Source organism: Parambassis ranga, chromosome 8 (assembly GCF_900634625.1).
Source record: "Parambassis ranga chromosome 8, fParRan2.1, whole genome shotgun sequence".
Classification (NCBI taxonomy): domain Eukaryota; kingdom Metazoa; phylum Chordata; class Actinopteri; family Ambassidae; genus Parambassis; species Parambassis ranga.
The window spans coordinates 4,461,013-4,487,498 of record NC_041029.1 but is presented as its reverse complement, the minus strand read 5'-3'; the positions used below and the strand labels follow the sequence as shown (position 1 = coordinate 4,487,498).

Below are 26,486 nucleotides of genomic sequence, written 5' to 3'. Positions count from 1 at the left end.
GAAACTAAAAGGGTCTGAATCTGTCTGCAAGCAAAGTTTTCTCTGCAGCCATGGAGGAAATGAGAGTTTCTTTAATCATGTATCCTCCTAATAATCTCCTGGTCTCAGGCCGACAACTTGAGCATCCATAACCAGCACACTTCAAGGGGAATAGGCTTATGGAGGGAGACACGGATAAAGAAGGAGTGAGGGGTGGGGGGGTGGGGGAGATGGAAAGAGAGAGTTAGTGGAGTACAAAAAGAGCCAAACAGTGGGAGAGAGAGAAAGAAAAGGGAGGAGTGGAGGCTATTTAAAAGAAAAAAAGATTTCCCTGCAGTATAATTTGCTGATACAGACGATACAGTGATGAAGGAGAGCGAGAGAGAGAGAGACACACACACACACACAGTGAGAGAAAGCAGAGAGAGAAAGCAGAGAGAGAGAGAGAGAGAGAGAAATCCCCTATGGGAAGGCTAAGAGTAAAAATAAGGGAGAAAAACTAATTAACTGATGAAGTCCCGTTGTGGCCTCGCGCACACACACAGACAACGAAGTGAAAACTGAAAACCTCCTGCCCCCTGCTGGCCACTCTGTATCTGCAGCACACCCTCTGAAGTGCTAACAAAACACCACACCAGAATGATGATGAGGATGTTGTGTTAAGTGTCTGTGATTTATCATCGCTCACCTCTTCATCTATTTAGCCACTGATCTGCTCACATGCACTGGTAGGATGTGTGTGTACATTTGAGCTGTTTGTTTGTGTGTAACGTGCTCCAGTTCCCTTAGCTGTTCTTCAGGAAGTTGAGAAGCATTCTTGAATAAAAAAAATCTGTATTCTAGATTATCTAGCACTAAGCAGAGCTGAGGTGTGTTGGAGGACATAGCACCGAGGTGAGTTTGTTTAGGCTATCAAAGCCAAAAGCTCCGGTCGGCCGCAATTATCTGAAGTTCAGCAATATCCCCGGGCAGCGTTCATAATCAAGCAGCGAGAATGAGAGAGACCTTTTCTCCCGCAGGCACCCTGAGGCCTGCCTGTAATATGGGTCATTTGAACAAAAGGTTCCCCATTTGAAGTTTTTTATACTCTTAATACTGTGCCAGATTAACTGGCTGAGACTCCTTTCTTCTCCGCACATCCCTTGTTTCTATTTATGTAAGCTGGGTGGCTCTTAAAGTAGCAGCTTACTGCTATTTTCTGCCCACCAGCAGTTCTAAAAGTAGCTCCTCACTTGTCCCTCCAGAACCCTTGTGTACTCTCTCACTAACTGCTATGTTAACAGAAAACACCTAAAAGCTTCACAGCATCCCCCACAGGCTGCAACGTTCACTACACAAAACCTGGACTTATGATTACAGACTTGTATTGTTGTCATTGGGAGGATGCCATTTAAAGATACTCTGTGGAACATTTGTCTCCCTCTTCTGGGAGTGAGCTTAATTACACTAATAAAGAAGAGACCGGATGGTCGCAGAATACAGTGTGACACAAAGACTCCATGCCTCATGAGCTATGCTAACTTAGCTTATTTCTATGTGACCAAAACACAAATGTGTCATTGATGATATGATGGTTTATGTTCAGTGTTACATATTTTCTTAAAACTATACTTGCCTATGTAGCTTGTGTTGTTATATAAATAATCACAATATCTGCCATTGTTATTATGTAACAGCAGGATGCATTGTGGGCTTTTCCCTCTGCAGAGTTGCAGACTGCGGGAATGTTGGCAGGGAGCCGTTATTTGTGATTTCACAATGGGACATCCATGAGTCCTTTTTTGTTTTTGCACTTTGAAAACTTTGAATTTTAATTAATCTGCACCAATCCCTGCAGACTTTCTATGTCTATGTGTGAAGAAGAAATATTCGTTAAAATACCGATGACTAGACTCTATTGCTTGCCTACCTGCTTTATTTAACCTTCCCTGTGCTCTGAGTTATCGGGAACGCCTAGAATTGCCAGCCACCGAACAACCCCTCTAGAGCAGTGATAATGAATCAATCACTCTGTCAGCCAGATTCATTAGAGGCAATCAACCACAACTCCTAAGTCTAAAACAAGCATTTGAGCCATTGTGCCCTGCCTCCTGTCCCTTCCTACACTCAACCACTGATAATAAACTGCATTTATGACCTAAATAAACTCTATTTATCTCTGAATTTTAACAGACATAAATATAAAGTAACTATTATGAGAGAGCCTGTGTCTTTATCCTGGAGCATGCATGGCATTCTGGCTCCATCTAGTGTTCATTATCTGTTAGTGCATACCTTTTCAGCACCCCGGAGAGCTCCCTGTGCAGAAACCTGCAGCGCTGATAATCATCCGCAAACAACACACAGCCAGGCCGCTAACAGCTTTTCACAGGGTGAGGATAGGCTGCAGATTATTTTATACACATTTATACGAATGAAAAGGTCTCTCATTTATATTTTTCTTTCAGTAGTTTATACCACACTATAAGCGGTAAAGTCAGTCACAAGAAAAAACATCAAGTTCATCAAGTCAAATTTAGAAGAACTGACACCAAACATAAGGCAATGATGGCGAAGCAGGCCACAACGTGTATGTAGCGTTCTTATAAGCAGCCTTACAGAAATATTTACACTTAAATTACCCAAGACGTTTAACAAACAGTCACCAATATGAAATACTTGACTGAATAATTAAGTAAAAAAAAGTCTGATTATTACCCTGGTATTGGAACCGCTAACAAAAATACAACTGACAGCTGAGAGATAGGAAACAAGTAACACTTACTAAGTTGCTCTCCTGTTGTCTCTGTAGCTGCTGTTCTCTGTAGTGAAGTGCTATGGAAGACACACAGAGAGAGAGAGAGAGAGAGAGAGGTTAACATAATAATCATTACATCAGTGCAACAAACAGGCTCTGAATGTTCCTGCAATTAAATGTGATCAATCGCAATTAAAATGAGAAAAACACACTTGACACTCAACATAGAAGCTGCATGTAAACAGGTACACAATGGAAGCACAGCTGTTATCTCACTGCATTAGTAAGCAAGGGCTGTGTGGGCTATCAGTGCATGAACTGATACCAGCACATTTTTTTTCACTCCTCACTACTTACTCATTAAAAGCATATTAAAAGCACACTGGTCCTGGATCTCTTTTCATGTTCATACGGTTTGTTAAAATCAGATTTCCAATTTAAATGGGTTGTTTTTTAAACATCTGGTTTGTCTGTGACATGGTGTAGTTGTCGCAACAAGTGTCGTAGGGATGTAAGTGTCAAGTAATCAATACAATGTTACATCCTTTGCCATCCTTCCATCTAACGGTGAACCTGTACCCTTGTTTGGAGGGAACAGACCAATAAACCAATCCTCTTTACATGCAAACACACAACTAAGTTTTAAATAAGACAAAATGGAATTAAAACTCCTGATGATGGAGGTAGAGCTCCAACACATACTGGACATAGTGTGCGTGTGTGTGTGTGAGAGAGAGAGAGGGGGCGAGACTGACTCATTCTCTCAGTCGGAATCCCTGGTCTGGTTCAATAGTGAACCAGTGAACCCTGCTGTGGTTTCCAAGATGAGTCTCTCTCCAGGGACCAGCAATAAGGAGCCACAAAACCGATCTGTGAATGAGACTGAGTCTGTGTTCAGGAGAAAAGAACAAAAAATAAATGAATATCTGATAGGTAGGCTTAATGACTCCTAGTTGTTTTCATCATTGTTGCATTACACTAGACACACTCTCCTTCCACCACGTGTACTGATGGTTGTGGTGATAGTGTGTCACTATCTGACTTGATCTTTTAAGCATTTTGTTCTTTTTTTCCAGCAGATGGCCCTGCATGTAAAAACAAACAGTGTGGCGTTCACATACTACCTACAGACAGGAATAGACACAGGAATGCCCCGACTCTCACAGGCAGACACACACACTGGACCACTTGATGTTAATCTTAATGAGAAAGAGACCTCAGTGTTTGCTGAACTCATATTTCATCATTTACCGTTTGACTCGTGCTTCTTATCAGCTCAGTCTTCTACATACACACAGGTAACCAGATCGCCACCATCTGCTGCCGCACACACAAACACACACAACAACTGAGCACCCACAAAACACCCACATAGTTAAGCTTGGCAAGAACAGCATGTCTGCACCATGTTTGATTAGGAGTGGTGTGTGTGTGTGTGTGTGCATGTGTGCTTGACTGAGTGTGTTGATTTACAGTGTGTGTCAGGCGTTGCCCATCTGCCAACGGACCCTCCCTGAAATCTGCTGTCCCTGAATCTCACTCACACAACACTTGGAGTCAGTCCAGAGACTGCAGCAACTCGATTTATGTTGATCAGAGATGCTGGTGTGTGAGGGGTGTCATGGCTCTGCGGTCGGTACGTTTTCTTCACAGAAAGAAGGTCATGGGTTTGAATCCAGCAGCAGTCAGCTCCGAGATATTTTGGTCTGGTGGTTTATTTTTTTTTGTCTCCCTTCCCTTTGTGGTTGTGTTTGTGTGTTTTCTTCTGTGCAAAGATACACATAAAAGCAGGTCAGCTGAACTGGAAACTCCAAATTCCCAGCTGAGGCGAGTTTAATTGTGTTACTGGAGCTTTGTTTTTCAGACCAAAAAAAAATCTAAGAGCCTGACTCTGATGATTGTATCCCTAACCCTATGCCCAGTTTAGTCCTCACAAGGAAAAGGACATTAGTGGTCAAATTTTATGGCGATGTACGTAAGTGCATGTAAACTCTCACAGGACAAGACTCAGAGGAGAATGGTTTGTTGATCATGAAAGGCATTACGGATTTTTTTTAAACCTAAGCCAACATCTTCACCGCCTAAACCAAGGTTGAAGATCACTATACAAAAAAATGGTTTTGCCCTAGGTAACTCAGACTGGAAACATTTTTTTTATTATTTTCTTCCTCGGCTAAAAGAATTTTCAGGTCCTAAATTAGAGGGAAACTATAGCTCCTGAAAAGGCTGAATGGAAAGTAAATTGACCCTCCACCTTTGTTTGATGAGTCCATTTGGAGACATGGAGCCCTGCCAACATGTCTCTTTCTGAGGTATAAAATGAATCTCATCTCTCTCTCTCTCTCATTATCTTTCTTTTTATCTCCTCTACCATTCAGCCGGCCTGGCAGGTAATAAACCTGCTGTACTGTATATTGCCAAAGTGGCGTCATGTATCAATTCCTGTCATATTAGAAATGTTCAGATGAATGGTGGTATTTAAAATAATGATTCAAATCTCATTAGCAATAGTGTATTTTGGCCCCTCAACCAGTGGAGCTTAAAGGTCTCAGTACTGCACCTGGCCATGTGGAATCCATTAAAGGACGACTTTGAGGTAAGAATAATGAGATAAGCTCAGCATCGCCGAGACAAAACAACTGCTGGTGGATTTCAGGAGGCACATGAGGATGCTAGCAAATCCAGTAACCATCATGGGAGCTAAGGTGGACATTGTGGACAGCTTCAGTATCTGGGTGACCAAGAACAGTCAGAGTCACCTCTAAGGAAGCAGATGTTTTATCACTAGGTGGTCTTGAGCATCATCTTCTACACTGAAGTGTGCTGCATCAGGATGAGGACGACAACACACAGACACCAACAGCACCTCAGAAACCTACAGGTGATGTCACAGGAGCTTTGTCCATAGTTATATATATATATATATATATATACAGTTGCAGTTGTTTTAGATTAAACACTATAGTCCTGACACTGTAAGTCACCAAGTAACTTTACTTTCCATCTAGCATTGTTTTCATTAGGCTTGTGCAAAATCGTATGGTGTGCAATTAATCGTCAGAAAAACTGTCACCGATTAATATTTGTCACTTATCGATTACGGCGATTAGTGCCTCGTCATGATGACGCATTTTTGTGTGCGACGTCCTCTCTCCATCACCCACAAGGCCACAATGTCGGCTACAGCTGTAGTATATAGTGCCGTGACATGCATTAGGTGTCAAGCGTGGAGTGTTGGTCGTTGCCATAGTAACTGGATGTTTGCTCGTATTAAAAGAATGAACTCCGACTGGAGAAGCTGCCTCCTGATCTTTATTTATGGACTCCACAGCAAGATAGGAAAACATTACAACAGCAAAGTCTCCTCCAGCAGATATTGGAAAGAATTCCACTCAGCCGAGAATTCATGATACCTTTAGTCATTGTGCTGCTTACGACCAAACTAAGCGCTGGAAGGAAGTAACAGGTTGATTTGCACAGACATACACTGGAATTGTCCAGTTTGTTTGTTTGTGTTTTCTGCTGCTGTTCTACAGTATGAGTGAAAACATGCACTAGTGTGCGACATATTCCAGTCACAGGTTAATTTGCACAGACACACTTTTTTAACTTAAAATAATCACTGATGTGACTTTTCTGAACTTATTTGTTCTGTTTAATTTTAACGTTGATATGCACTGCTCTGTGACCTTAAGATTAGAACATTTGAAGGACAACGTTACTTTAAATGTTTGCTTCATTATTATTTTGAAGCAGTTTGTGCATCTGTTATCAATACATATTTCAAACATGGTTTGTGCCTAATCACTACTTACCAGCTTAACCTGTTAGAATGAAGGAGTTAACTTGACTGATGATTTGTCAGTATCATTTTAGAACAATGTGGTGATTTAGAGTCAAAAACATGTACGTGCAATTCTAGTCATCAATTAATTGTCAAATTAATCGTTATCGGCTAAATGCCACAATTAATCGTGATTAATTGTTTTGCCAATATCGCCCAACCCTAGTTGTCATTTTCTTGATTCTACATCTTACACTAAAAAAATGTACTTGTCAGTTTGTATATTTGCTCATATTTATAACAAAATAACAACATTTCTTAACAAATTTGCTCTTTAACTGTGCATGTCCTGGACAATGACACTTTTTAAATGTACTGGATTGAGGCTGAGGCTGCAGCTGCAGGATACAGCCAGTGGAGACCATCAAACAACTGAGCTGCTGAAAGCAAACAACCATTGGAATTGCTCTTGACAGAAACTGAATCATCCTGGCATAAATCATTGTAAACGTGTTAACAAACCTACTCTTTGGACAGCTTTGACTAATGCCACTGTTGAGATCAAGTGATGACAACATCGCCAAATGTCATAAAATGAGTGAGAAAAAAAAGCACATTAATTAGACTTTACTAAAACAATAACAGGGAGGTACAACAACAAGGCAAAAGGGACAAAAACATGCCGTCAGAAAGAACTCTATGACATCTCGTCTCATTGTCCTCTCTCTCTCCCCCACTCTCTCTCTCTCTGATGCGTTCTGACAGATATGGCGTTGGCCTTGATTGGACCGATCTGTGCAATCAACAACATTTATCAAACTTTAGGCCTGTTAATTCAGTCATTTATCACACTGGTCATGCAGCATGATTATAATTAAAAACTCTCATCAGTCAGACTGCCTCAGAATTAGTACTCTAATTGAACAAGTAGCAGCACTACACAGACTAATGACTTCTCCTTTCTTCTCGGCATATTCAAAGACTTTCTCCTGTGAATTATTCCCTCTCTGGCCTGGGCCCTCAAGCCAAGGATAAACCAACAATGTTTATCTGATAGATATCTAATCATTTGCGTTTTTGGTGGAAAGGGAGACCTCATTGTGAGTTAATAGGTGTCAGGCTGTGGAAGATGTATTTGGATCTATAGCCCATTTCCTAACACCTAATTTACAACAATAACCACTAATCACATTACAACACGCCCACAATCAAACCGTTGTGTGGTGAATTTGGTTTGAATCGTCAGTGTGAACGGGTTCACCGTGTATGTTCTGTTAGAGCCTCAGGCTTATGTAATATCCAGCCCTTTTGATCTGCTTACCTTCTGTTTGCTTCATCACATTTCACAGTTGATATGAGGGTTTTATCATGATTCGCTCCGCTGGGAGCCAATCTCGCGGAACAGATGTGGTGACAGAAACATGAGTGATTTACCAGCACTGCAGCAAGGTTCGAACACGATGATAGTGATGCAAAACAGGCTGGATATCTACTAATGACAATACTGACATGAAACACACTGATATCCAAACAAACACACATATTAAAAGCATTGTACTGGCTCAACCAGAACCACATTTGATGCAATCAAAATATGAGAATCATGAGTTTCCAATCCTGTATTCATTGTTGACTTTAATGTGAGAACAGTTGGCAGACATTTTTGTTTTAGATGCTAATCTAAAAGTCTTCAATAATCTCAATACAGCCCTCTAATACTGCATACTAACACAGAGGGATCACTTCGTCCTTGAAAGCAGGTGGACATTTTTCACTAAATTTAAGTCCTGGATAAAAACATGTTGATGAAGATTCTCAGTCATCCAGGTCATCATACGAGTTTTCTAGAAGACGTTTCGCTGCTCATCCAAGCAGCTTCATCAGTTCTAACTGTTTGGTGGGGAAACATGGTTTATATGTGGTTACAGACCTATGTGGGTGGGTCTGGGTAAAAACTTAAAAACTGAAAAAACAATAGCACTAAATGTTTCCATACTTACCTGTGATGTTCAGAGACTGGTTCACCCGAAGGATAAGATTCCCAGGGAGAAACACAGCAATGTGATATATGCAGTCCATCTATGTTAAGCTGGAAAAACCTTCCCTTAACAGAGGTGGTGGCCTCAGACATCATCTTTCTACCACATACAATGCAGTGATTCCATCCATTCCCAGGAAGTTTGCACATACTCACAGTAAGACACACCGGGCCCAGTCAGCCAGAACATCACAGGTAAGTATGGAAACATTTAGTGCTATTGTTTTTTCAGTTTTTAAGTTTTACCCAGACCCACCCACATAGGTCTGTAACCACATATAAACCATGTTTCCCCACCAAACAGTTAGAACTGATGAAGCTGCTTGAATGAGCAGCGAAACGTCTTCTAGAAAACTCTACAAGTCCAGACGCCTTGCCTCAATCTTCTCTATGGATAAAAATATGTTTTCTTAAAGTCACAGGGCACCAATGATCTTTAACCACAAAAAGAATCTACCCACGTCACTCACAACCATGGCTGCCATCAGCATGGAGGCATAAAAACAGCAGCAGCCAGCAGTGTCAAAAACAACCTCCCATGATTGACAGAGTGGGATTTGTGCACAGTGAGATATGATTATCAATCCCAGCTCAGGAGAAAGGTGAGCCAGGATGCTAGAATTGCACAACAATTAAGAAAACACAAACTGATGTACAAAAAAAACTCAATCATATTCTAACTTACATTCACACACAAGGGAGGTGCAAAGAGAAGGGTTTTTTTTGCATGCCTTGTCATCTTTCCCACTTTTGTTTGTCAGTGTGTGTTTGTGTGTGTGTTCCTGTGTTACTGGCAGGAGAGCATGTTCCCCTCATCCAGCCACAGAAACAAGGGATGTGGGAGTGAAACCGAACCACTGGCTAGAAAACCACCAGATGCATGTCCTGAAAGAGAGATAAGGACACCAGAACAAGGTACAGAACGAGTCGAGAAGAAAATTAGACTGAGGGAGGACAGAGGAAGGAGGAAGAAGAAACTGATACACCAACAGAAGGAATTCCTTTTGGAAATCGGCAGAAAAACAAGGAGACTCTGTTGTGCTGTGAAACTGATAAGGTAACCCAACACTTGTACCGACCAGAAATAAACAGAAAACTTTCAACTTTAACTGCTCCTTACAGAAGATAGATTTGTACCAGCTAATATTGCCTTAAAAAGAAGAATCAGATACCACAAAGAAAACGATCTGTACTAATTTAAGGTCACTGAAGATTCTGAAAACATCTTTAGAGCAGAAACTGACCTCCATCAAAGTTATATTTCTTCAGGTTTTTCTTTAAAACTACACTGTGGAAGTCTTTAGGCAGTTAGGGTAACATAAATAACATAACCCACCTGTCACAGCATGTACTTCAACCATGAGGATGGATGATAACACTCCCCATAGATATCATAAACCCCGCCTCCATGTTTGTGGATGGGCCATGGACCCAGCTAAAAACTAAAAGTATGCATCAAATGATTTTTTTCTCAGAGACAGTTTGTGACCTGTTTTGTCTTGAAGCTATTTTTATCACAATGATTTAAATATATTTGTATTTATTTAGTATTGTTGGGTAAAAAAGGAAGAACGAAACAATGTGTTCACTAGCCAACGAAACCAAAAGCAGTACGAGGCAGAACTGCATCATTCGTCGGCATATAAACACTTTCAAACGTTGCTACAGGCACCATGACCTACTATTGATTGTGTGAACACCTTTGGCAATGGTTTGCATGTTTAAGCTTAAATTTAGGTTTGCATTACGTTCTGTTTTTTCCCCACAGGTTCCTGTATCACTTGTGCTAAAGTTTGTTAATTAGTCCTTGGGGTATTGATAGGTTTTTAGTTGTTAGTGTTCCCAGTCTGTGTCTCTCGTGCCTACTTTTTGTTTCTTTTTGTTCCTGGATATCTGCCTCAGTCTCATCCCTGTGTTTGTTTAGCCTGATTTTTGTAGTTTTTTGAGCTCAGACCGCTCTAAAATGCAGCAGGAGTGGTTTTAGGTCTTTTTATTTATTTATTTATTTATTTAAATTGAACCTCACCAATGAAATGAAACCTGTTTTAAACAACGCTAAAAATATACTGCAGTGCATTAAGCCAAATCACAATGCACAGTGGTGAAGCGGTTTGCACTTCACGAAGCAGAAGGTCAACCAGCCAGCTGTGCCGACACAAGAGGCCCAAGCAGAAGGTCCTGGTTTCGAACAGCCAGCTGGGACCTCTCAGCATAGATAATGTACAAGTTACATAGATGGATATTAATGCAACAGAATTAAATAATATTTTAAACAACAGTGCCTTGACCTCAACTCCATCTAACACGCATTTATGGTGACCTGAAGCAAACCAATACGACAGGAAAGACCATGTCCAGCAAAGGTATCCATGTAAATATTCCGGCCACATCTATACATTAAATCAGCTCAGCTTTAGAACATTATATGGATTTCTTTCCCAGGTAGAGCAGCTTGTTCTAAACCCACACACCTCCACTCAAGAGCAAAGTATGAGCAGAGTAACAGATAAATGCAGAGGAAGATCATCTCTGATCTACCCTCCACCTTCTTTTCCTCCATCTCTGCCTTCCCATGTCGGTTTTTTTTTAATGTTGAAGCAGAAACTATTTCTGGTTCTTACACAACAAAAAGTCTCTGTTTCACATTTTACATAATACAACCATCATCTCTTCCTGTTATAAATCAGCAGCAGCCACTTTATGTTGACAACAGTCTCGCAAAACTTCCACAGCGCACACTGCCTGGAGTGACGAGTTATGTGTTTACGTGTGTGTGAGCGTGCGCAACAGGAGGTACACAAGTGTGCACAGTGCAGGGCAGGCTCTCATCTCTGAGCAGTAAATCCTGCTGAAGAGCAGATGATCGCCTCCGGGCCAGCCAGAGCAAACACTGTCTCTTTATCACAAACACACCGGCTCCCTCTCTGACTTCTTCTCAATCTTTTACTTCTACGTCTACACGGGGTAGACACAATAAATGTCAGTGTAATGTAGGGTCCTCAAGCAGCAGTTCCTCTAAAATTCCTTCTTTTATTCAACAAAATCACAAAACATGCCGCCTACAGCCTTGTCCCATTTATACAGATCTATCCGGATACATCAAAACACTGACTGGCTGTGGCTGATTTAGTTTTAACAGCTGTCTATCACACCATAAAACACCGACTTCTGTTTATCCTAACTCTGAGAATATAGGACAGGAAATGGCAGAGGTGTTGAAAGGTTTTGGGCATAAACCATGATTAGAGAGGGTTGTTACAGTTTGTACTTTAGGCTTATTAGTGAGGTTTCCATCTCTGAAATGTTGGTCTACATTCCAGAACGGACAGACAAGGTGAAAAGGACAGGAACATAGACGCTATGTAACACATCCAGTATATTTAGATTCAGTCGTGTGGTCTGTACACCCAACGACACTGATCACACACCTTACAAAGTTTCTACATGAAAAGATGGATGCTAACACATAAATTGGCCACAGGGGGAAAAAGCACAAACGAAAAAAAGCTAGGGTGCAACATCTGTGCCCCTCATGCATCGCAGTGACACCTGCTCCACTGAAACGACTACAATCTTAATGCTAGGACGCCATCTTGGAACCAGAGCCACGTCATCGCTTTCAGCATTTTGTGTAGTTTCTGTGGCTGCTCCATTGGCTGCATGACCACATGTTATTTCCTCCTTTTTTTAATCCAGCAATAACTCTGAAAACACATGGATCCTAAAAAAAACTGAGCATTTGAACACAGAGCAGCGTGGTAAGAATTAGCTGCACAAGTACGTTCTTACAAACATTATGTTTTCTCTTGTTGTTGAAATGTTAACCCTCGGTGTGCATGTGCACATCACATATGCAAGTCAGATGTGAGTTCAATGCAAGACACTTGTTATTGTGATCGTGAAGCATCAAGACAGATGCATCTGATTCACAAAAACAATCAGAATGGAACAATGTGACTTGTATATGGACATAAATGCACATATTTCACTGAGGAGTTTTCACTGACCGCTGTTGATTGACGCTCCTGCATATAAAGCGCAGCTGTGAAGAAGGGATGCTGAGCATGTTGCATGTTATTACTGGTTTGTTTCCCCCCCACTGTCCTGGTCACTGACATGCACAAATCTTTAATTTTAATTACAGCAAGCACAGCAAGCTTTCCAGATGGCTTCCTGTAATATTTTGTGTCCTTTTGTAATTTATCTTTTGAGCTTGTTGAAGACATTAAAAAGACCAAATTCAGCTGTGAACCTGTTTTTGAAGGCTATCATAATGTGTAATATTTTACTTTTACTGCCTATAGCCACAAAAGAAGACTGAAAAAAAATCATATTTAGATCCTATCCCTAAAAACACTATAAAATACAAACAATTCCCATTGATTAAGACTACTACTCTGTCCTTGGACTGCATACAGGAGTGTTATACTGGCTCATTTGTGGTCTTTTTTAACCTAGGTCTAAATATAGGACTAGATAAAAAGGTCAGAGCCTGACACCCATTGCACCAATCCCCCCATTTATCACTGCTTCACTGTATTTCTATGCAAAGTTTAATTCAGTCATCAAAGCCTGGTCTTCATTAATTAAGAACTTCAGATGCAAATGTAATATTGATACAATAACACAATAAAATCCTTTCGGTGGCTTGCTAACTTTTCATGCATGAACAGCTTGTATAATTACAGGAAGGGTCTGCTTTGACCTCATTCCATTAAAATGCAGGTAGAGTCTCATTGTAGAGCTGAATGAGAACCTGAAGGGCAGAATGTGAAAAAGAAACACAGGCTCGACCAAAAAGGAAACCTTTGTTTGAACTGATCAGTCCAGCAGACAGTTTCCTGCTGGTTTGATGCAGGTCCTCTGTCTGACTGCATACTGGGCCTGTGTGTGCACACGTCCCTGTAGCCCACAGGGTGTGTTTATACACATGTGTAAGTACATGCAGCTTATGATTGCAGCCTGCAGCTATTTTCTAAAACACAGTGTTGCAGGAGCAGAAGTAATTATTTTTGGTCTTGAATGGCTAATATAGTTTTAATTGCTTGCCATTTTCCAACCAAGGGTTTTTATCTCCCCTGACATGATGCCAGAATCGTTAATCATTTGGCCAAGGTGAAAATGCCAAGGGGATTTTACAGTGAAATCTTTCACTGCGCTGTGCAAAATACAAGTACCCATCCTTGATGAGTTCCTTAATAATCCATCAGCATCACAGACTGAGAGGAATTGTGACTTATGCCAGATACCATTTTCCTCTATATTAAAGCAGCAGATCGGATTTTTTTTTCTTCTCTTTTATCTCTGTGAGCAATAGCAGATGTTATCTTTACTCTAAGAGGTGTGATTTCAAAGATTTAAGGTTATCTCACTGAGCACCAGATCCCATCAATGACACCACTTAGAGGTGCTTAAAATGTGTGGATATAGGTGATGGAGAACTGGATCTGACATCATCTATTACAGTTCAAAACACCCCACTGTGTCCACAGATCAGTCACATTGCCAATTTTGAATGTACCTGTAAGGTGAGAGGCTGTAGTCTGATAGTATAACGATATATAATGGCTTTTAAGAAGAGTAAAATGACCGGTGTTTACATAGTTAGTGCCCCCCTGTGGCCATGGGAGAGTAATATAATGAATTTGGTGTAGATGGGAGAAGTTTGCCTTGTTGTGAAAGAATCTGAGTTGAAGCAAACACCTGCACTTACCTTGAGGCTGCAGCAACAATAATCACATTTAGTAAAAAAAAAAAACACCCTCTCTATTTGTCTACTAGGAATCCCTTGACTTTCAGTCATTTGCAATCACAATATTCTTTAATTTACGTGTAAGGAATGAACAGGCAGGCCTACAGCTCTGACTTATTTTTAAGCTAACAGTCAGCAGCCATTTGAAAAGGGAACACCAGGAATCTGCTGGCAGAGAGAACCATCTGTGTCCCCTCCTCTCCATTCCCCGCTTGTTTATCTGTCACTCAAACTCCATCTCTTCCCATGGTTTTAATTCCTCCTGTATTTTTTACTTGACCCATCTCCCTTTCAATCACTCTCTCTCCCTCTCTCTAATCCATTCTTCCTACACTCTTCATCTCCTAGCCCCTCCCCGTCTCCCCATCTCTCAGTAGCACTGTATGTGTGCCTCTGATTAAGTTTGGATTAGATAGGCCAGAGAATAGGTGGCTTACATCTGAAGCTTGAGGGAAGGGTGGTGGGAGAATAATGATGAGACTGGAGAGACGGGGGACTATGATGGGAGGGAAAGAGGATAACATACAGAAACGAGGGAGCCATCTCATTTTAATGCATATTTAATAGTAGAGAACATCCCAGATGAACCCTGGGAAGGAGCGGTAGTCACATTCCTCCATATTCATACTCAAAACAACAAGAGTACAAACAGAGATTTTAAATAGATAGCTACCAAAACACAACTGTAAGAAGCAGAAAAAGAGCCGCATCCTCACAAAGAAACACTTGATCATGACCCGCCAGATACGACACATGGTTACGCCTCTACTACTAACGGAAAATATGCATCATCAGAACATTGAACTGATAAAGCCACAAGCGACTAAGTAAGGGGATGGGTGGGGCACAGTGGAGGGACATGCAACGCAGTCCACATTCTCTTAGGAGGTCTGAGGTTCAAGTTCCCTGACACTGTGAGCTGTTTTGTTTTCACCAAATGGTTAAGATTCAATCGTGGCTGAATATGGCACAAAGAAGCGACTGGTTAGGTATTAAATACAGGATAAAGGGTCAGGAAAAGATCATCATAAAACATACAAACGAGAAAAACCACTCCCCTCACGCAGTCACCATTGTCACTGTTTTCAAGGACTAAAAAATCAACCTCATATCATAAGCCAGAGGAGTAGAGAAATGGGCTATTCCAGGTCAAAATTATACAACCCTCCTCTAAATCCCTCCTCTATATGTAACATGTATGTAAGTAGTACCGATATACAGCATAATAATGATCATTGTGCAGTGGAATACTTTCACTGCTTTAAAAAGCAACTCTTTTCCCTTGACCATACGCAGTCTGCTTTCACTGACTATGTATTTATATCTGTGCACATGACACGTACGAGCTGGCCTCTAATTCTCTTCCCTCCATTTTTCTGCCTTTTGAAGTCTCTCACTCTGACTTTGGCGCTCGTTCTCCCTCTTGTTCCAGCCTGATTTGAATATCAAATGCTTCGTCTCATCTCTTCACTCTATTATTGTCTCAGGTAAGACTGTGAGAGACTTTTTGATGTCGCCAACAAACAGTTTAATGCTTTGGAGTATAAATACCACAGTGGCATCAGTACAGACCACTGGTGGAGCTGCCTGTAATTAGACAGTCTCTAGGGTATCGTTTACAGACAGCACAGAAAACTGGACGATCGTGATGAAAAATGTGATTTAGACGATTTAGGTGGAAAAACATTAATGATCATTACTGTAGACAATCTTTCACAGATGAGATCTTTTTCTACTATAACCATTACTTTATTTTTATTACGGTGACAGGTTTTATTGCACTGTGACCAATGGGTTCTTTCTAATTTGGTCCTGCAGATTTTGTCTGCCCACGCTGGTGAAGGAGCATTACAACACTAACAGGCAGAATTTCAGTGGTAGCAGACCTATAAACCTTTCCTCAAAAATGACTGACAGTTACACAGTATATTAGTGTATAAAATGCAGGTTAAGAAGCAAAAATAAGAGTAGCAAATAGTATCAGGTCAAGGTTTGCACAAATAGCAGTTATGTTCACTGGGCAATCTGTGGATCGAGCTGGGCATGGTGATTAATGGGTTACGGTTGGGTGAAATAAAAGTCTGCATCATCATTCTCAAAAACTTATCTTTTAACTTCCTTCTCTTGGAATTACATTCAGGGGGTGTTATTGTTTATCCTGTATTTTAAATGTCATCTCTCTAACATCTTCCTGTTTTGTTTTACTTCCCAATAAAAACACAAAAAGTGACCCTTCTGGTCCATCAGATCAGCTTCAGACAGACCCTTCTTTTCTGTACGACACCACAATTCATCATGAACGTGAGAATACTGACATAGAAAAACAGCAACCCGGCTTTTCCTCCAGCCACATACCCAGGCAGCGGCACTTCGGCGAAGGAGTTTGTTGGAGAAAGAGTGTGTTTGCTACCTGGTCATTTCTTCAGATGGGGAAACAGCGCCCTGCGACTGCGCCCATCTATCAGGCCCAAATGAGATGTCAAGGGTCAACTGCGACGCAGCGCATCGCCCTTTCTCCACAGGCTGCCTATTTGTCACCACAAATGAGGAAAACAACGTTCTCTGGGGGGGTTGACACACACACTAATTAGGCAGCCCACACATTGCTGAGTGTCTGCTGTGGAAGGCTGACACACACACACACACACACACACACACACACCTCACTATTTAGATGGAATGTGTGGAAGACAGAATACACATTACTGTGTTGTTGTTTTTTTATTCCCTGCTCTCTCTCAGCTACATGTGTTACTGAATCAGACCGCCATTAGAGTGTTTTGTCCTGTTTTTGTCATTGTTTTGTTCACAACAAATGTGCCAATTAGCAAACTTTTTAGGTCTCACACCAGCATAACGAGGTCAGTGCAATATTATTTCTCATAACCTTCATATTCTGTGTCTCTTCAGACACTTTTCTTTTCCTGTTTCAATAAACAGACACTGCAGATCCCTTAATCCTTCTTACAGATTTAGAGAAAATAAATTATTTAAATAAAGCTCATCGCTTAATATGGAACAATATAATCATTCCCCCAACACATCCCATACTTAACCATCCAATAATGGAAGGATGACCTGAAGAAGTGGCCCTTTGATAACAGATGGTACCGCACACTGATGAGCAAAAATATCATGAGAAAACAAAGTCAGGATGAGATTAGAGGATTTATGCTGGAGGTTAGGCTAAATCAATTACCAGAACTGGGAAAAGCCTGGATGTATGGCTGAGACAAAAGGTGGTCAACACACATTTTTATTAGTTTCTGCCCAAAACTCATAAGGTGAGGTGGAGTAACTACAAATCCAGCACACTTCCAGCCCGTCCACTTGTATTAAAATAGATGCATACCACAAGAAAACATTAAGGATTGATGTAAACAGCAGGGAGAGTGAACATCATCTTCATCTAATATCGTCCTCCTGTTTGCCAGGAGAAGATCTCACAACAACAAACTTTCTTGTGACGATATATTCTTTGTGTTTTATTCCAGGAGAAGGTACCACACACAACACAGGAACTGACCTTCAAATTAGTGCACTAAACACAAAGGTCAATTACTTTGAAAACTACAGCGAAGTGAGCGTCAAACGTCCTTGGTACATATTAACATTGGATTATTCATTGTGCTGTTAACCGATAAATTTTCCTGAGATGAAAGGTTGCTGCTGCAGATAAGCCTTGGAGGAGGCCAAAATGGTGAGCAATTATCCCTCAAAGCCAAAGTCACATGCCATCATGAAAACGTCCTTGTAAGGAGAACAAATGGAAAGATTTGACATGGGGATGGGGGGGGGGAGCAAAAAAGCAAAAAGCTAAGCTCAGGGTGTCAGACGTGAAAGCTGCTTTTCCTCACCCTCCTCTCCACAGTGGAATGAACAACTGTGAAGTAATAAGCCTCTGGCTCAAACTTGGTGAAGATAAACACGAGCAGTCTAGGGCACAAACTAGACATAGTAAGCTACTGAGTACACATGCACATACAAGGACAGCCTGTGCAACAAACAAGTGCAAGCTCACACTGCAGCGCTCCAAAATGACTCATAGTTTAGTCACCACGTTTAGCACCGATTGCTAATTGGTTGCCTCAACTGTGATTATGTCAGAAAGGCTCATGCTTGGCCTTTAACTGCACAGCAGTCAAAACACCCAAACTAGCCAGTTTGCAACACAGACGCAGCGGAGGCTTCACAAAATAGTTTCACTGATGATGTATCGTTGTTGACAAAGCCCACAAACAAATGATAAAAACTCAGCTAAACAACACTGTTCAATCTGGAGTCAACATCTGACAGCATACAGGCAGAATCAGAACCTAATCCGTCCTTCAAACAAAGAACTGTTGTCAGAATAAAGCGTCATTGTGGCGACACAGAGCAACACTTGTGTGTCTGCATGACTTCTTTAACTGATGCATATTCATTTAGGCATGTATGCCTAACATGTAAAAAAAAAAATTTTGTCTGTGTTGTTTTGTATCTCGCACATTATCCTGCCAAATCAATGAACGTTCACAGCACATTTTCTCACCAGACAGATGGTCACACTCATGCACACAGACACACCTGAGCTATGGGGACACAGTTTGTACAGTAGGTACGCAGTGTGACACTAAACAAGCTGTGCTCCGGATGTTGGTTAACCAACTAAATAAAACATAATTAAGTTATAACAGTGATGTGCTGTTGGTGTCCCAATTGGTGCGCAGGGTGTGTTGTCTCCTGTATATTATCCTCTGTGATAAATTTATCATGTCAAGCTTACAGCATTAAATAATTATGCTATAGAAGAGCTAGGGGTGGGCGATATGGCAAAAATTTTATATCACGATTCTTTAATGATAAAATCACGATCTCGATTTTATCACGATTTGTTTTTACATTGACACTAATTTGCATGTTTCTGTGTAAATGACGTCAGGTATCCTACTCTGTCACCTCTCAAAAACTATCAGTAGATTTTAAAGGCAAACAACAACTCATAACGTGCACTCAGTATTAGTTTTCAATAAACATGAACATTTAAATAACAATTACAGAACAAAATAAAGTTTTATAGGTTAAAAATAAGACTAATGTAGTTCTGTAAAGTATTATTCAACAGTCATTTTCAGACTGAAGTGTGCCTCCTAAGGTTAAACACTAAATACAGTATTGAGACTTAAGTAACTCCTAAAGTTCAATGTGATTTAGAACAAATGATCAAACTTTAATGGGAATCATATCTAAGGACAAACAGAGCTGCTGCTGTCACCTCTGTCCACCGTTTACTAGAGTCCTCATATGTTATTGTTTTGGTGACGTCACTAGCTGTTGGCTCTGTCTGCATCTGATGTACACAGGCGGCCCTCCCACTGCGCACACACACAGACACACACACACACACACACAGACACACACACACACACGTGTAGAAGAGCTGCTGATGGCACAACAGCAGCGAACCTGAATATAATGAGCTGGTAATGTTCAGAGAGGTGGGCACGTACATGCTCGTAGCATTATAATACATTCGTATACACACGTCACGCACACACACACACAGGCTTAGAAGTCGCGCCGCTGCTGCCGGCAGAAACAGCACCGAACATAAAGGTGGAGTTCGTTTTAGGGACCAGTTCCTCCGTTCTCTTTTCGTTTTCAGCCGTAGCTTCCTAACAGGGAGGCTGTCATTGGTTGGTCGTGTTCACATTAAGCGCACTGAGAGTTGGACGAGTGAAAAAACTCATGCATCTGCACGAACATAGAACTGCAATTAATAGAACATGCTCTATGGACGATAAAACGATCTGTCCGTTCTGGTAGATCGCCGATACGTTCAAATCCTTCACGATCATTTATCGTCAAATCGCACAGCCCTACGAAGAGCGCATGTAAGAGCATGAAAGGACCAGTTATTTGTATTGTTAGATTAGATAGAGTTTAAAACAGCAGTGAATAGGCCTGGGAGCCAATGTAGCATCAAGGTAGTGAAGTGCAGCAAGAGGCTGGGGGTCGATGCTAGGCTAAAAATACATCCTAACCTTGTCAATCCTGGTCTTTGAGATCTGCTCTGAGACAAAAACAAGCCCACTTTATACTCCAATAAAACTACACATGGTGCTTAAGGACTTGTTTTCATAGAGACGTTGCTCAGTGATGGAGTTCCACACGCTGCCATTCATCTTGATGGAATTTCCTCCGTTCATGCCAACACAAATGAAGCTCTGTGTAATCAGTACATATTAGAATCGACTAAAATAACCCTGTCTGTCTTTACTGTATTTTATTTCAGTGTCTGCCCACTGCTATGTGCTCCGCTCTGTCAGGGAAACCTGCAGTGCAAGCCTTTGCTCCATATGTGAGCACACATCAGAGAGTGTGAGAATGTGTGTTAGGAGCAAGTGACTCTGCATTCCCACACAGAGGTTGGCAAGATGCACTGATTTGCTCAGCTCCCACACTAACGAGTCTGTTTAGACCTTTTATCTTTCCTCCCTCTTTCTTATTAGCGGAGTGCACAACATTCAGGGAGCAGGTTCTCATTTTTAGCTAATTTTAACTGTCACCTTTGCCAGTTAGAATGATAAAGAGCTCAATTATTACCAGACTGCTGCATGTCTGACCACTCTATGGAGGCCACAATATAGAATGTGCTCATTTCTAACTTTAACAATTGTAGACATGCACACTGAGATACAAAATTGTACAGGGTATTCTATTGTACAGGGAAAACAACCTACATGTTTGATGATGTGTGATGTGGATAAGCTATGAATTTTGCTACAAGGACGACGCTTATAGTCTTTGTTAGTGAGGGCCCAGTAAAAACAAACCACTCACTCTGTGCTCTAATAAACAGTTGATATACAAACACTGTTGCTGTATCTTGTCCATATTAAATATATGTCTTCCACTGCAGTGTTTTACACCTTTGATATCTAAAATTAGTGTAGGAGCTACCAAAATACTCCACTTCATGAACTGCAATGTTTAAGTGACTCTTGGTTGTTGCCATGGTAACAACCCCCACCACCACCACCACCACCACCACCTCTATCTCAGCTCCAGGCTTTACTATATGCTGGATAAAACCCAGTTCTGATCCTGCTATCGTTCCAGGTGGAGAGGTGGTTCAGTGCTGGATAATGCAGTCTGGGAGCTGCATGTCATCTTCAGAAGGAATTTTAACCAGAACACATCCCACTTTATGCCAGTATCATTTCCCGTGTCCAGGATGGCTGAAAGAAAACCAGTCGCAGAGACAGAACAACGAGTGGTTGTGTGTGTCTGCGTGCATGTGTGTCTGTGTGTGTAGTAGCCATCCTTCCATGGAAATATAGCTGGCACTGACAGCTGTGGCAGTTCCAGTTATTGAGTCGATGGGTAATTGGTCTCAGAGGAGATAAATGAGGCAGCGTGCGCGTACTTTTGTGTCTATGTGCATCCCACGTGTCTATGTGAATGTACCATGTATGTGTGTATCAGTCGGCACCAAGAGAAAGACGATGCACCATCCTGAGGATTACCCAAGAGGAGACAATCACAACTCAACACTTGGACGCTTGAGCACCGTTTGTCTCCCATTTAGGAGACGCATACGGCGGGCCCCTCCCTCACCTGCCACAGAAGAGTCATGCTGCTCAGTTATCATTTCCCATAAAAGGTAGAGATACGCCGAGAGAGACACAACCTGGTGTAAAATGTAAGAATCAAAATTCACATTAGCAGCATGACACCACTACCCATAAACCCTTGCAGCCAAGAGGTAATTTCTGTGTTGCAAACTTTTGTGTTTGGTTGTCTTATAAAACAGAACCAGGACCAAACGCCTGCATTACAGTGTCATGTAAGGATCTACTGGCAGCTACAAGTGATTTAGATATAACGATGGTCTGAGGCTAGTTAAAGCTTGTGCGTGTCGGTTCATGGTGAAATTACTGGCGGATGTAGGCAGTAGTGATGAAGAACAGCAAACATACTAACACACTAGCAGTCTGGCACTTCACGCTACAGACATACTGTACATGCTGTCGATGTAATGACAAACATTTTTGATGCTCATGAGCCAATTGATGTGTTGCATCCCTATTTTCTGTCTGTGTGTTGGTTCAACTTCTGCAATGCAAAACATGCTAATCTTTGGTTAATGCACCCAGTTGACACTGAACTACTCTCAGCACAGAAGCATGACGCTCATACTTACGAGCTCTGCACATTCTCTGTGTGGATGTGTGTTTAAATTCAATACTGTCTAAAGTCTGGGTGTATCACATGGATGAAGCAGAGCCCAGAACTAAACGGATGTCTGCTTGAAGATGGCTCAGTTATTTACTGGGTGGATTTCAAGGTGTCAGCCTTCAGGCTATAGCTGAGTAAGAGTCTTAGGGAAATCAGGCACTCGAACGCAAACACACACACAAACACACACACACAGAGACACATGCACGTTAGCAGTGGTCTCTGCTGGCAGAGACACTGAGCTTCTGTTTGTATCACAGCCAAGCCCTTTGATGTGCAGGACCATTTTGCATGCTGCTGTTACTTTCCCCTTTCTCTCTCTTTTCTGCACATACACACAGACACACACACACACGAACACAGAGCCAGTTTAGGGAAATGTCCAAGTTATCGAATGTGTTCAGTGCATGTTGTGCTGCCAGACTCCATCTGGACGGAACCAATCCCTAACCAAGGTCCAGCCAGGATGCAACATCAAACGGCATGTAAAACCTCCTAACAGGATGCCCAGCTTAATTTGTGTGTGTGTTTGTTTATGTATGTGCAGAGAGTCGCAAGTCATGCTGGGAAGGTAATTCCAAAAAACATTAACTTATATTGTGTCTCACTGTCTATTATGTTATGAATCATTTAACTGCAAAGATAATGTCCTGGAATAACAGGGGGGAAATAAAGCAACAGCCAAAAAGGAAATGGTGGGAGCACCCGATGAGGACAAGTGAAGGAATGTAGTCCACTGGAATCATGTTAATGTACTGCTACACCCAAATCATAAAGAACTATCTTCAGCACCGATCTTAACGTCATCATCACATCATCATAGTCTGGGATTACAAGAAGAAGCCTTGATCCACAAAACAACTTTTCTATGCTGCATTACAACAGCTCTTGTTTTGCAGAACAACTGCTCCCATATTTAGTGGCATTAACCCCAGATCACTTAAGTTGTGCAAGTTGGAAGTTGGACCACTGCTGGTAGTCTTGATACCTGCCCACTTTCCTACATCCACTTATAAAAACTGATTGTTGCATAAATGGGAACAATCAGCATCATGTTGAGCTGGTATAAATGTGTCACTCTGAACCTTATTAAAATCATACAGCATTTCTATCAAATCATGCCAAACCAGACCGTCCACCTTTCAGAACACATGGCCTGCATGCATATCCAGTCCATGTTTACTTATGTTTCCAGTCCCTGTTACTGATTTGCCTTTTTCTCTCAAAAGCTCCTACTTAGAATGATCGAGAGCGCTGTGCAATTTTCACGGCGCTCCGGTGTCCCTCACCTCCAACAACAACGGCTGCATGGGAATGAAGAATGCGCCAAAAAGCAGCACCTGTGCATCTGGCAATCTTAGAGAGAGATAGTGCCACTTTTACAAGATGAAACACGCGGATGTTTAATAATGCACTTTTTTTTCCAGCCTCTTTTACTCAGGATGACTAATGTTTCCTTTCAAACGCATTAGCATTTTGATAAGCCCAGCTGAAGACCTCTCCCCCTTCTCCCTCTCCTGCAGGAGCGATAAGGAGATGCAGTCCGGCTTTATGACAGTATGAAGTAATTGGAACGCAGCATGGAAGAAGTCAGCGTTTAGTGAGGAGGAGGAAGAGGAGGAGGTGGGGGTCTCTTTTCAGGTGGATGAAGTTTGCTGATTCAGTAAGTAAGAAAATTAAGAGACTGAATGAAAAAGTAAGACGAGACGGTCCGTGTATGAAACTGCAGGCAAGAGAGCCAGAGCTGTATAAGAAAGGGAGATTCAGTCACTTGCTGATGTAGGGAGTTCGTCGGAGGTGTCATTCAAGCCCTCGGGCTGGGGTTGTCTACAGAGGGCTTTCTGCCCATTGAAGGTGGCTCTGCACTAATTCTGCAAAGATGCGTGAAAGGCGAGCATCAGCTCTAGCTTTTTTCCACCGGTGTCAGGTCTTGACGCCTATAATCCCCAACACCCAAACCCAGTTTTTTTTTCCCCCCTCCGATAAGCTTTTCTGTATGCACTGCAGACAGCTGCGGTGACGTATGTCAGATGAGGCACAGGGGACACCTGACCAGACTGCACAGCACAGCAAGCTTAGATGGAAAATGGAAAAGGAGGTGTTTTTTTAAATATGAAATAGAAGATCTGATCAGGAGTTTATCTGCCACATATTGATGGTTTGATGAGCTTTAAGCAGCATAAACATTAATTATCATGTTAACAGGGAAAATTCTCTCCATCATCAAGCCTGGCCTGGCCGAAAGTCTCAATCTTATGACCACAGGAGAATCACAAACACTGACTGTTTAGTCGCAATAAAGATACCAATACCTGGCTTTGCATATAGGCCAATACCTGATACCAACCCAGGCACTTCCTTTGTAGATATTGCAGGTGTTCTACTTGCAATATCTACAAAGGAACCTTGTTGGCACATCAAGCATGAAAGTCCTCCATACAGCTGACTCCTTGGCGTGCACCGCGTTGCTACTCTTTGTATTTGTTGTGAGCAAAGTCTACAGCCATGCTGGCAATGCGTTACGTAGCACGCCGCAAACATAGATCTAAAGTGAACAGATCAGCCCACAATACCCATTCTAGCAATTCAGTCAATACTGAGGCTGATATCCAATATATTAATATCCATTCGGCAATCATTGCAGTACACATACGGCACTTATTCCAATTGTACAGCAGAGATCTGAACCACAAGAGGCAATTACATTGGTAATGTGCAGTATTCCCAATTATTAAACACAGGCACCTCATTTATATGAAGCAATTCTTCATACATTTTTGGTGCTGTCATTTGAACACTGAACGCCGTCTGACCCGCCAGTGCAGCCTTAATGCATCCTTGCATTTAAAACCTCTTAAACAATTGTTCCTGCACCTGCCTGAACAATAAATAAAAAAGAAACAGAAATAACAACTGCTTCATGAATATTTACACGGACTAAGAAAATGACCCCAAAATGACAAAAATCATTGTCAGCTGTGGAGACAAGACTGTGATGATGGCTGCACAATACATTCATCATAAGGTGATGGCAGCGGTAGATGCTGCTTTTCCAGCCCTGTGAAGCCCATGAAGATTAGTCTAATGCCTGTTTATCAATGCAAACCGTGTCTGGATTCAAAAGCCCAGATCTGAGAGCAAATCCATCATCACATGAAAGGTTGCTCCACCTCTGCTGGAGATACTGATACCAGCGCACAGCTCTCTCTCTCACTCACACTCACACATTCTTGTTAGCATTCTCGTCTGTATCCCACCTACTGACATTGCTATTGATTACAGTGGGGGCCCTTAATGACCCTGCACAATGAGCAACCACCATAAATGCACAATTTCTTCTTCCCCCAACCCCAGGGTGGACTATCCAGCCCTGTGGGAGAGTGTCAAAGGCTTATCGAGCAGGAGAATGCCATTTTTCAAGGTTTGGCACATTGCGCGTCTCCGCTCCTGCAGATGTGGACCCTGTTTACCTGACACGGAAACAATACAAGACGATCAAGTGCTGACAGACAACCAGACTGATGATTGATGCTGCTGATAGTAAGGAATGATGTTGTTAAAGATCTAAACCTGATCCAAATACTTCTCAGACTATTTAGGTCGAGTTGAGGCTTCTGTTATTGATAACATCATATGTTTAAACCAAGCGGCAGCCTTCGGGGCTCAAAGTGGAAGCCCATGCAGAAGTGCCAAAACTTGTAATTCACACCGCAACTGCTGGGGGTTGGCTCCAAAAGCGAGTAATTTCCCATAGACTCCCATGTTAAAATGGCCGACTTCACAGCAGAAAAGAACATGTTTACAGCCTGGTACAAAAAAACACTCTGGTTCTAGTGTCAATTGTAGGGGGGGTGAATTTTTTACAACTCACTCGTTTCAATTGTATTCTGACTTAAAATTACGCATAATTATGGGCGTTGCCGCTTGAGTGACAGACAGTTGCTGTATCACAGCTTCCACGATCGCCCGCCCCCCT

General features: G+C 41.8%; 1 protein-coding gene across 1 annotated transcript in view; it reads right to left on the bottom strand.

The window, feature by feature from the left end:
• The window catches only part of rbfox1 (RNA binding fox-1 homolog 1), a 139,628-nt gene that overhangs the window by 108,881 nt on the left and 4,261 nt on the right, over positions 1-26,486 (bottom strand). Inside the window, exon 2 of the mRNA XM_028412597.1 lies at positions 2,744-2,793. The gene's annotated coding sequence lies outside the window, so the exon portion shown is untranslated. The remainder of the gene's footprint in view (positions 1-2,743; positions 2,794-26,486) is intronic.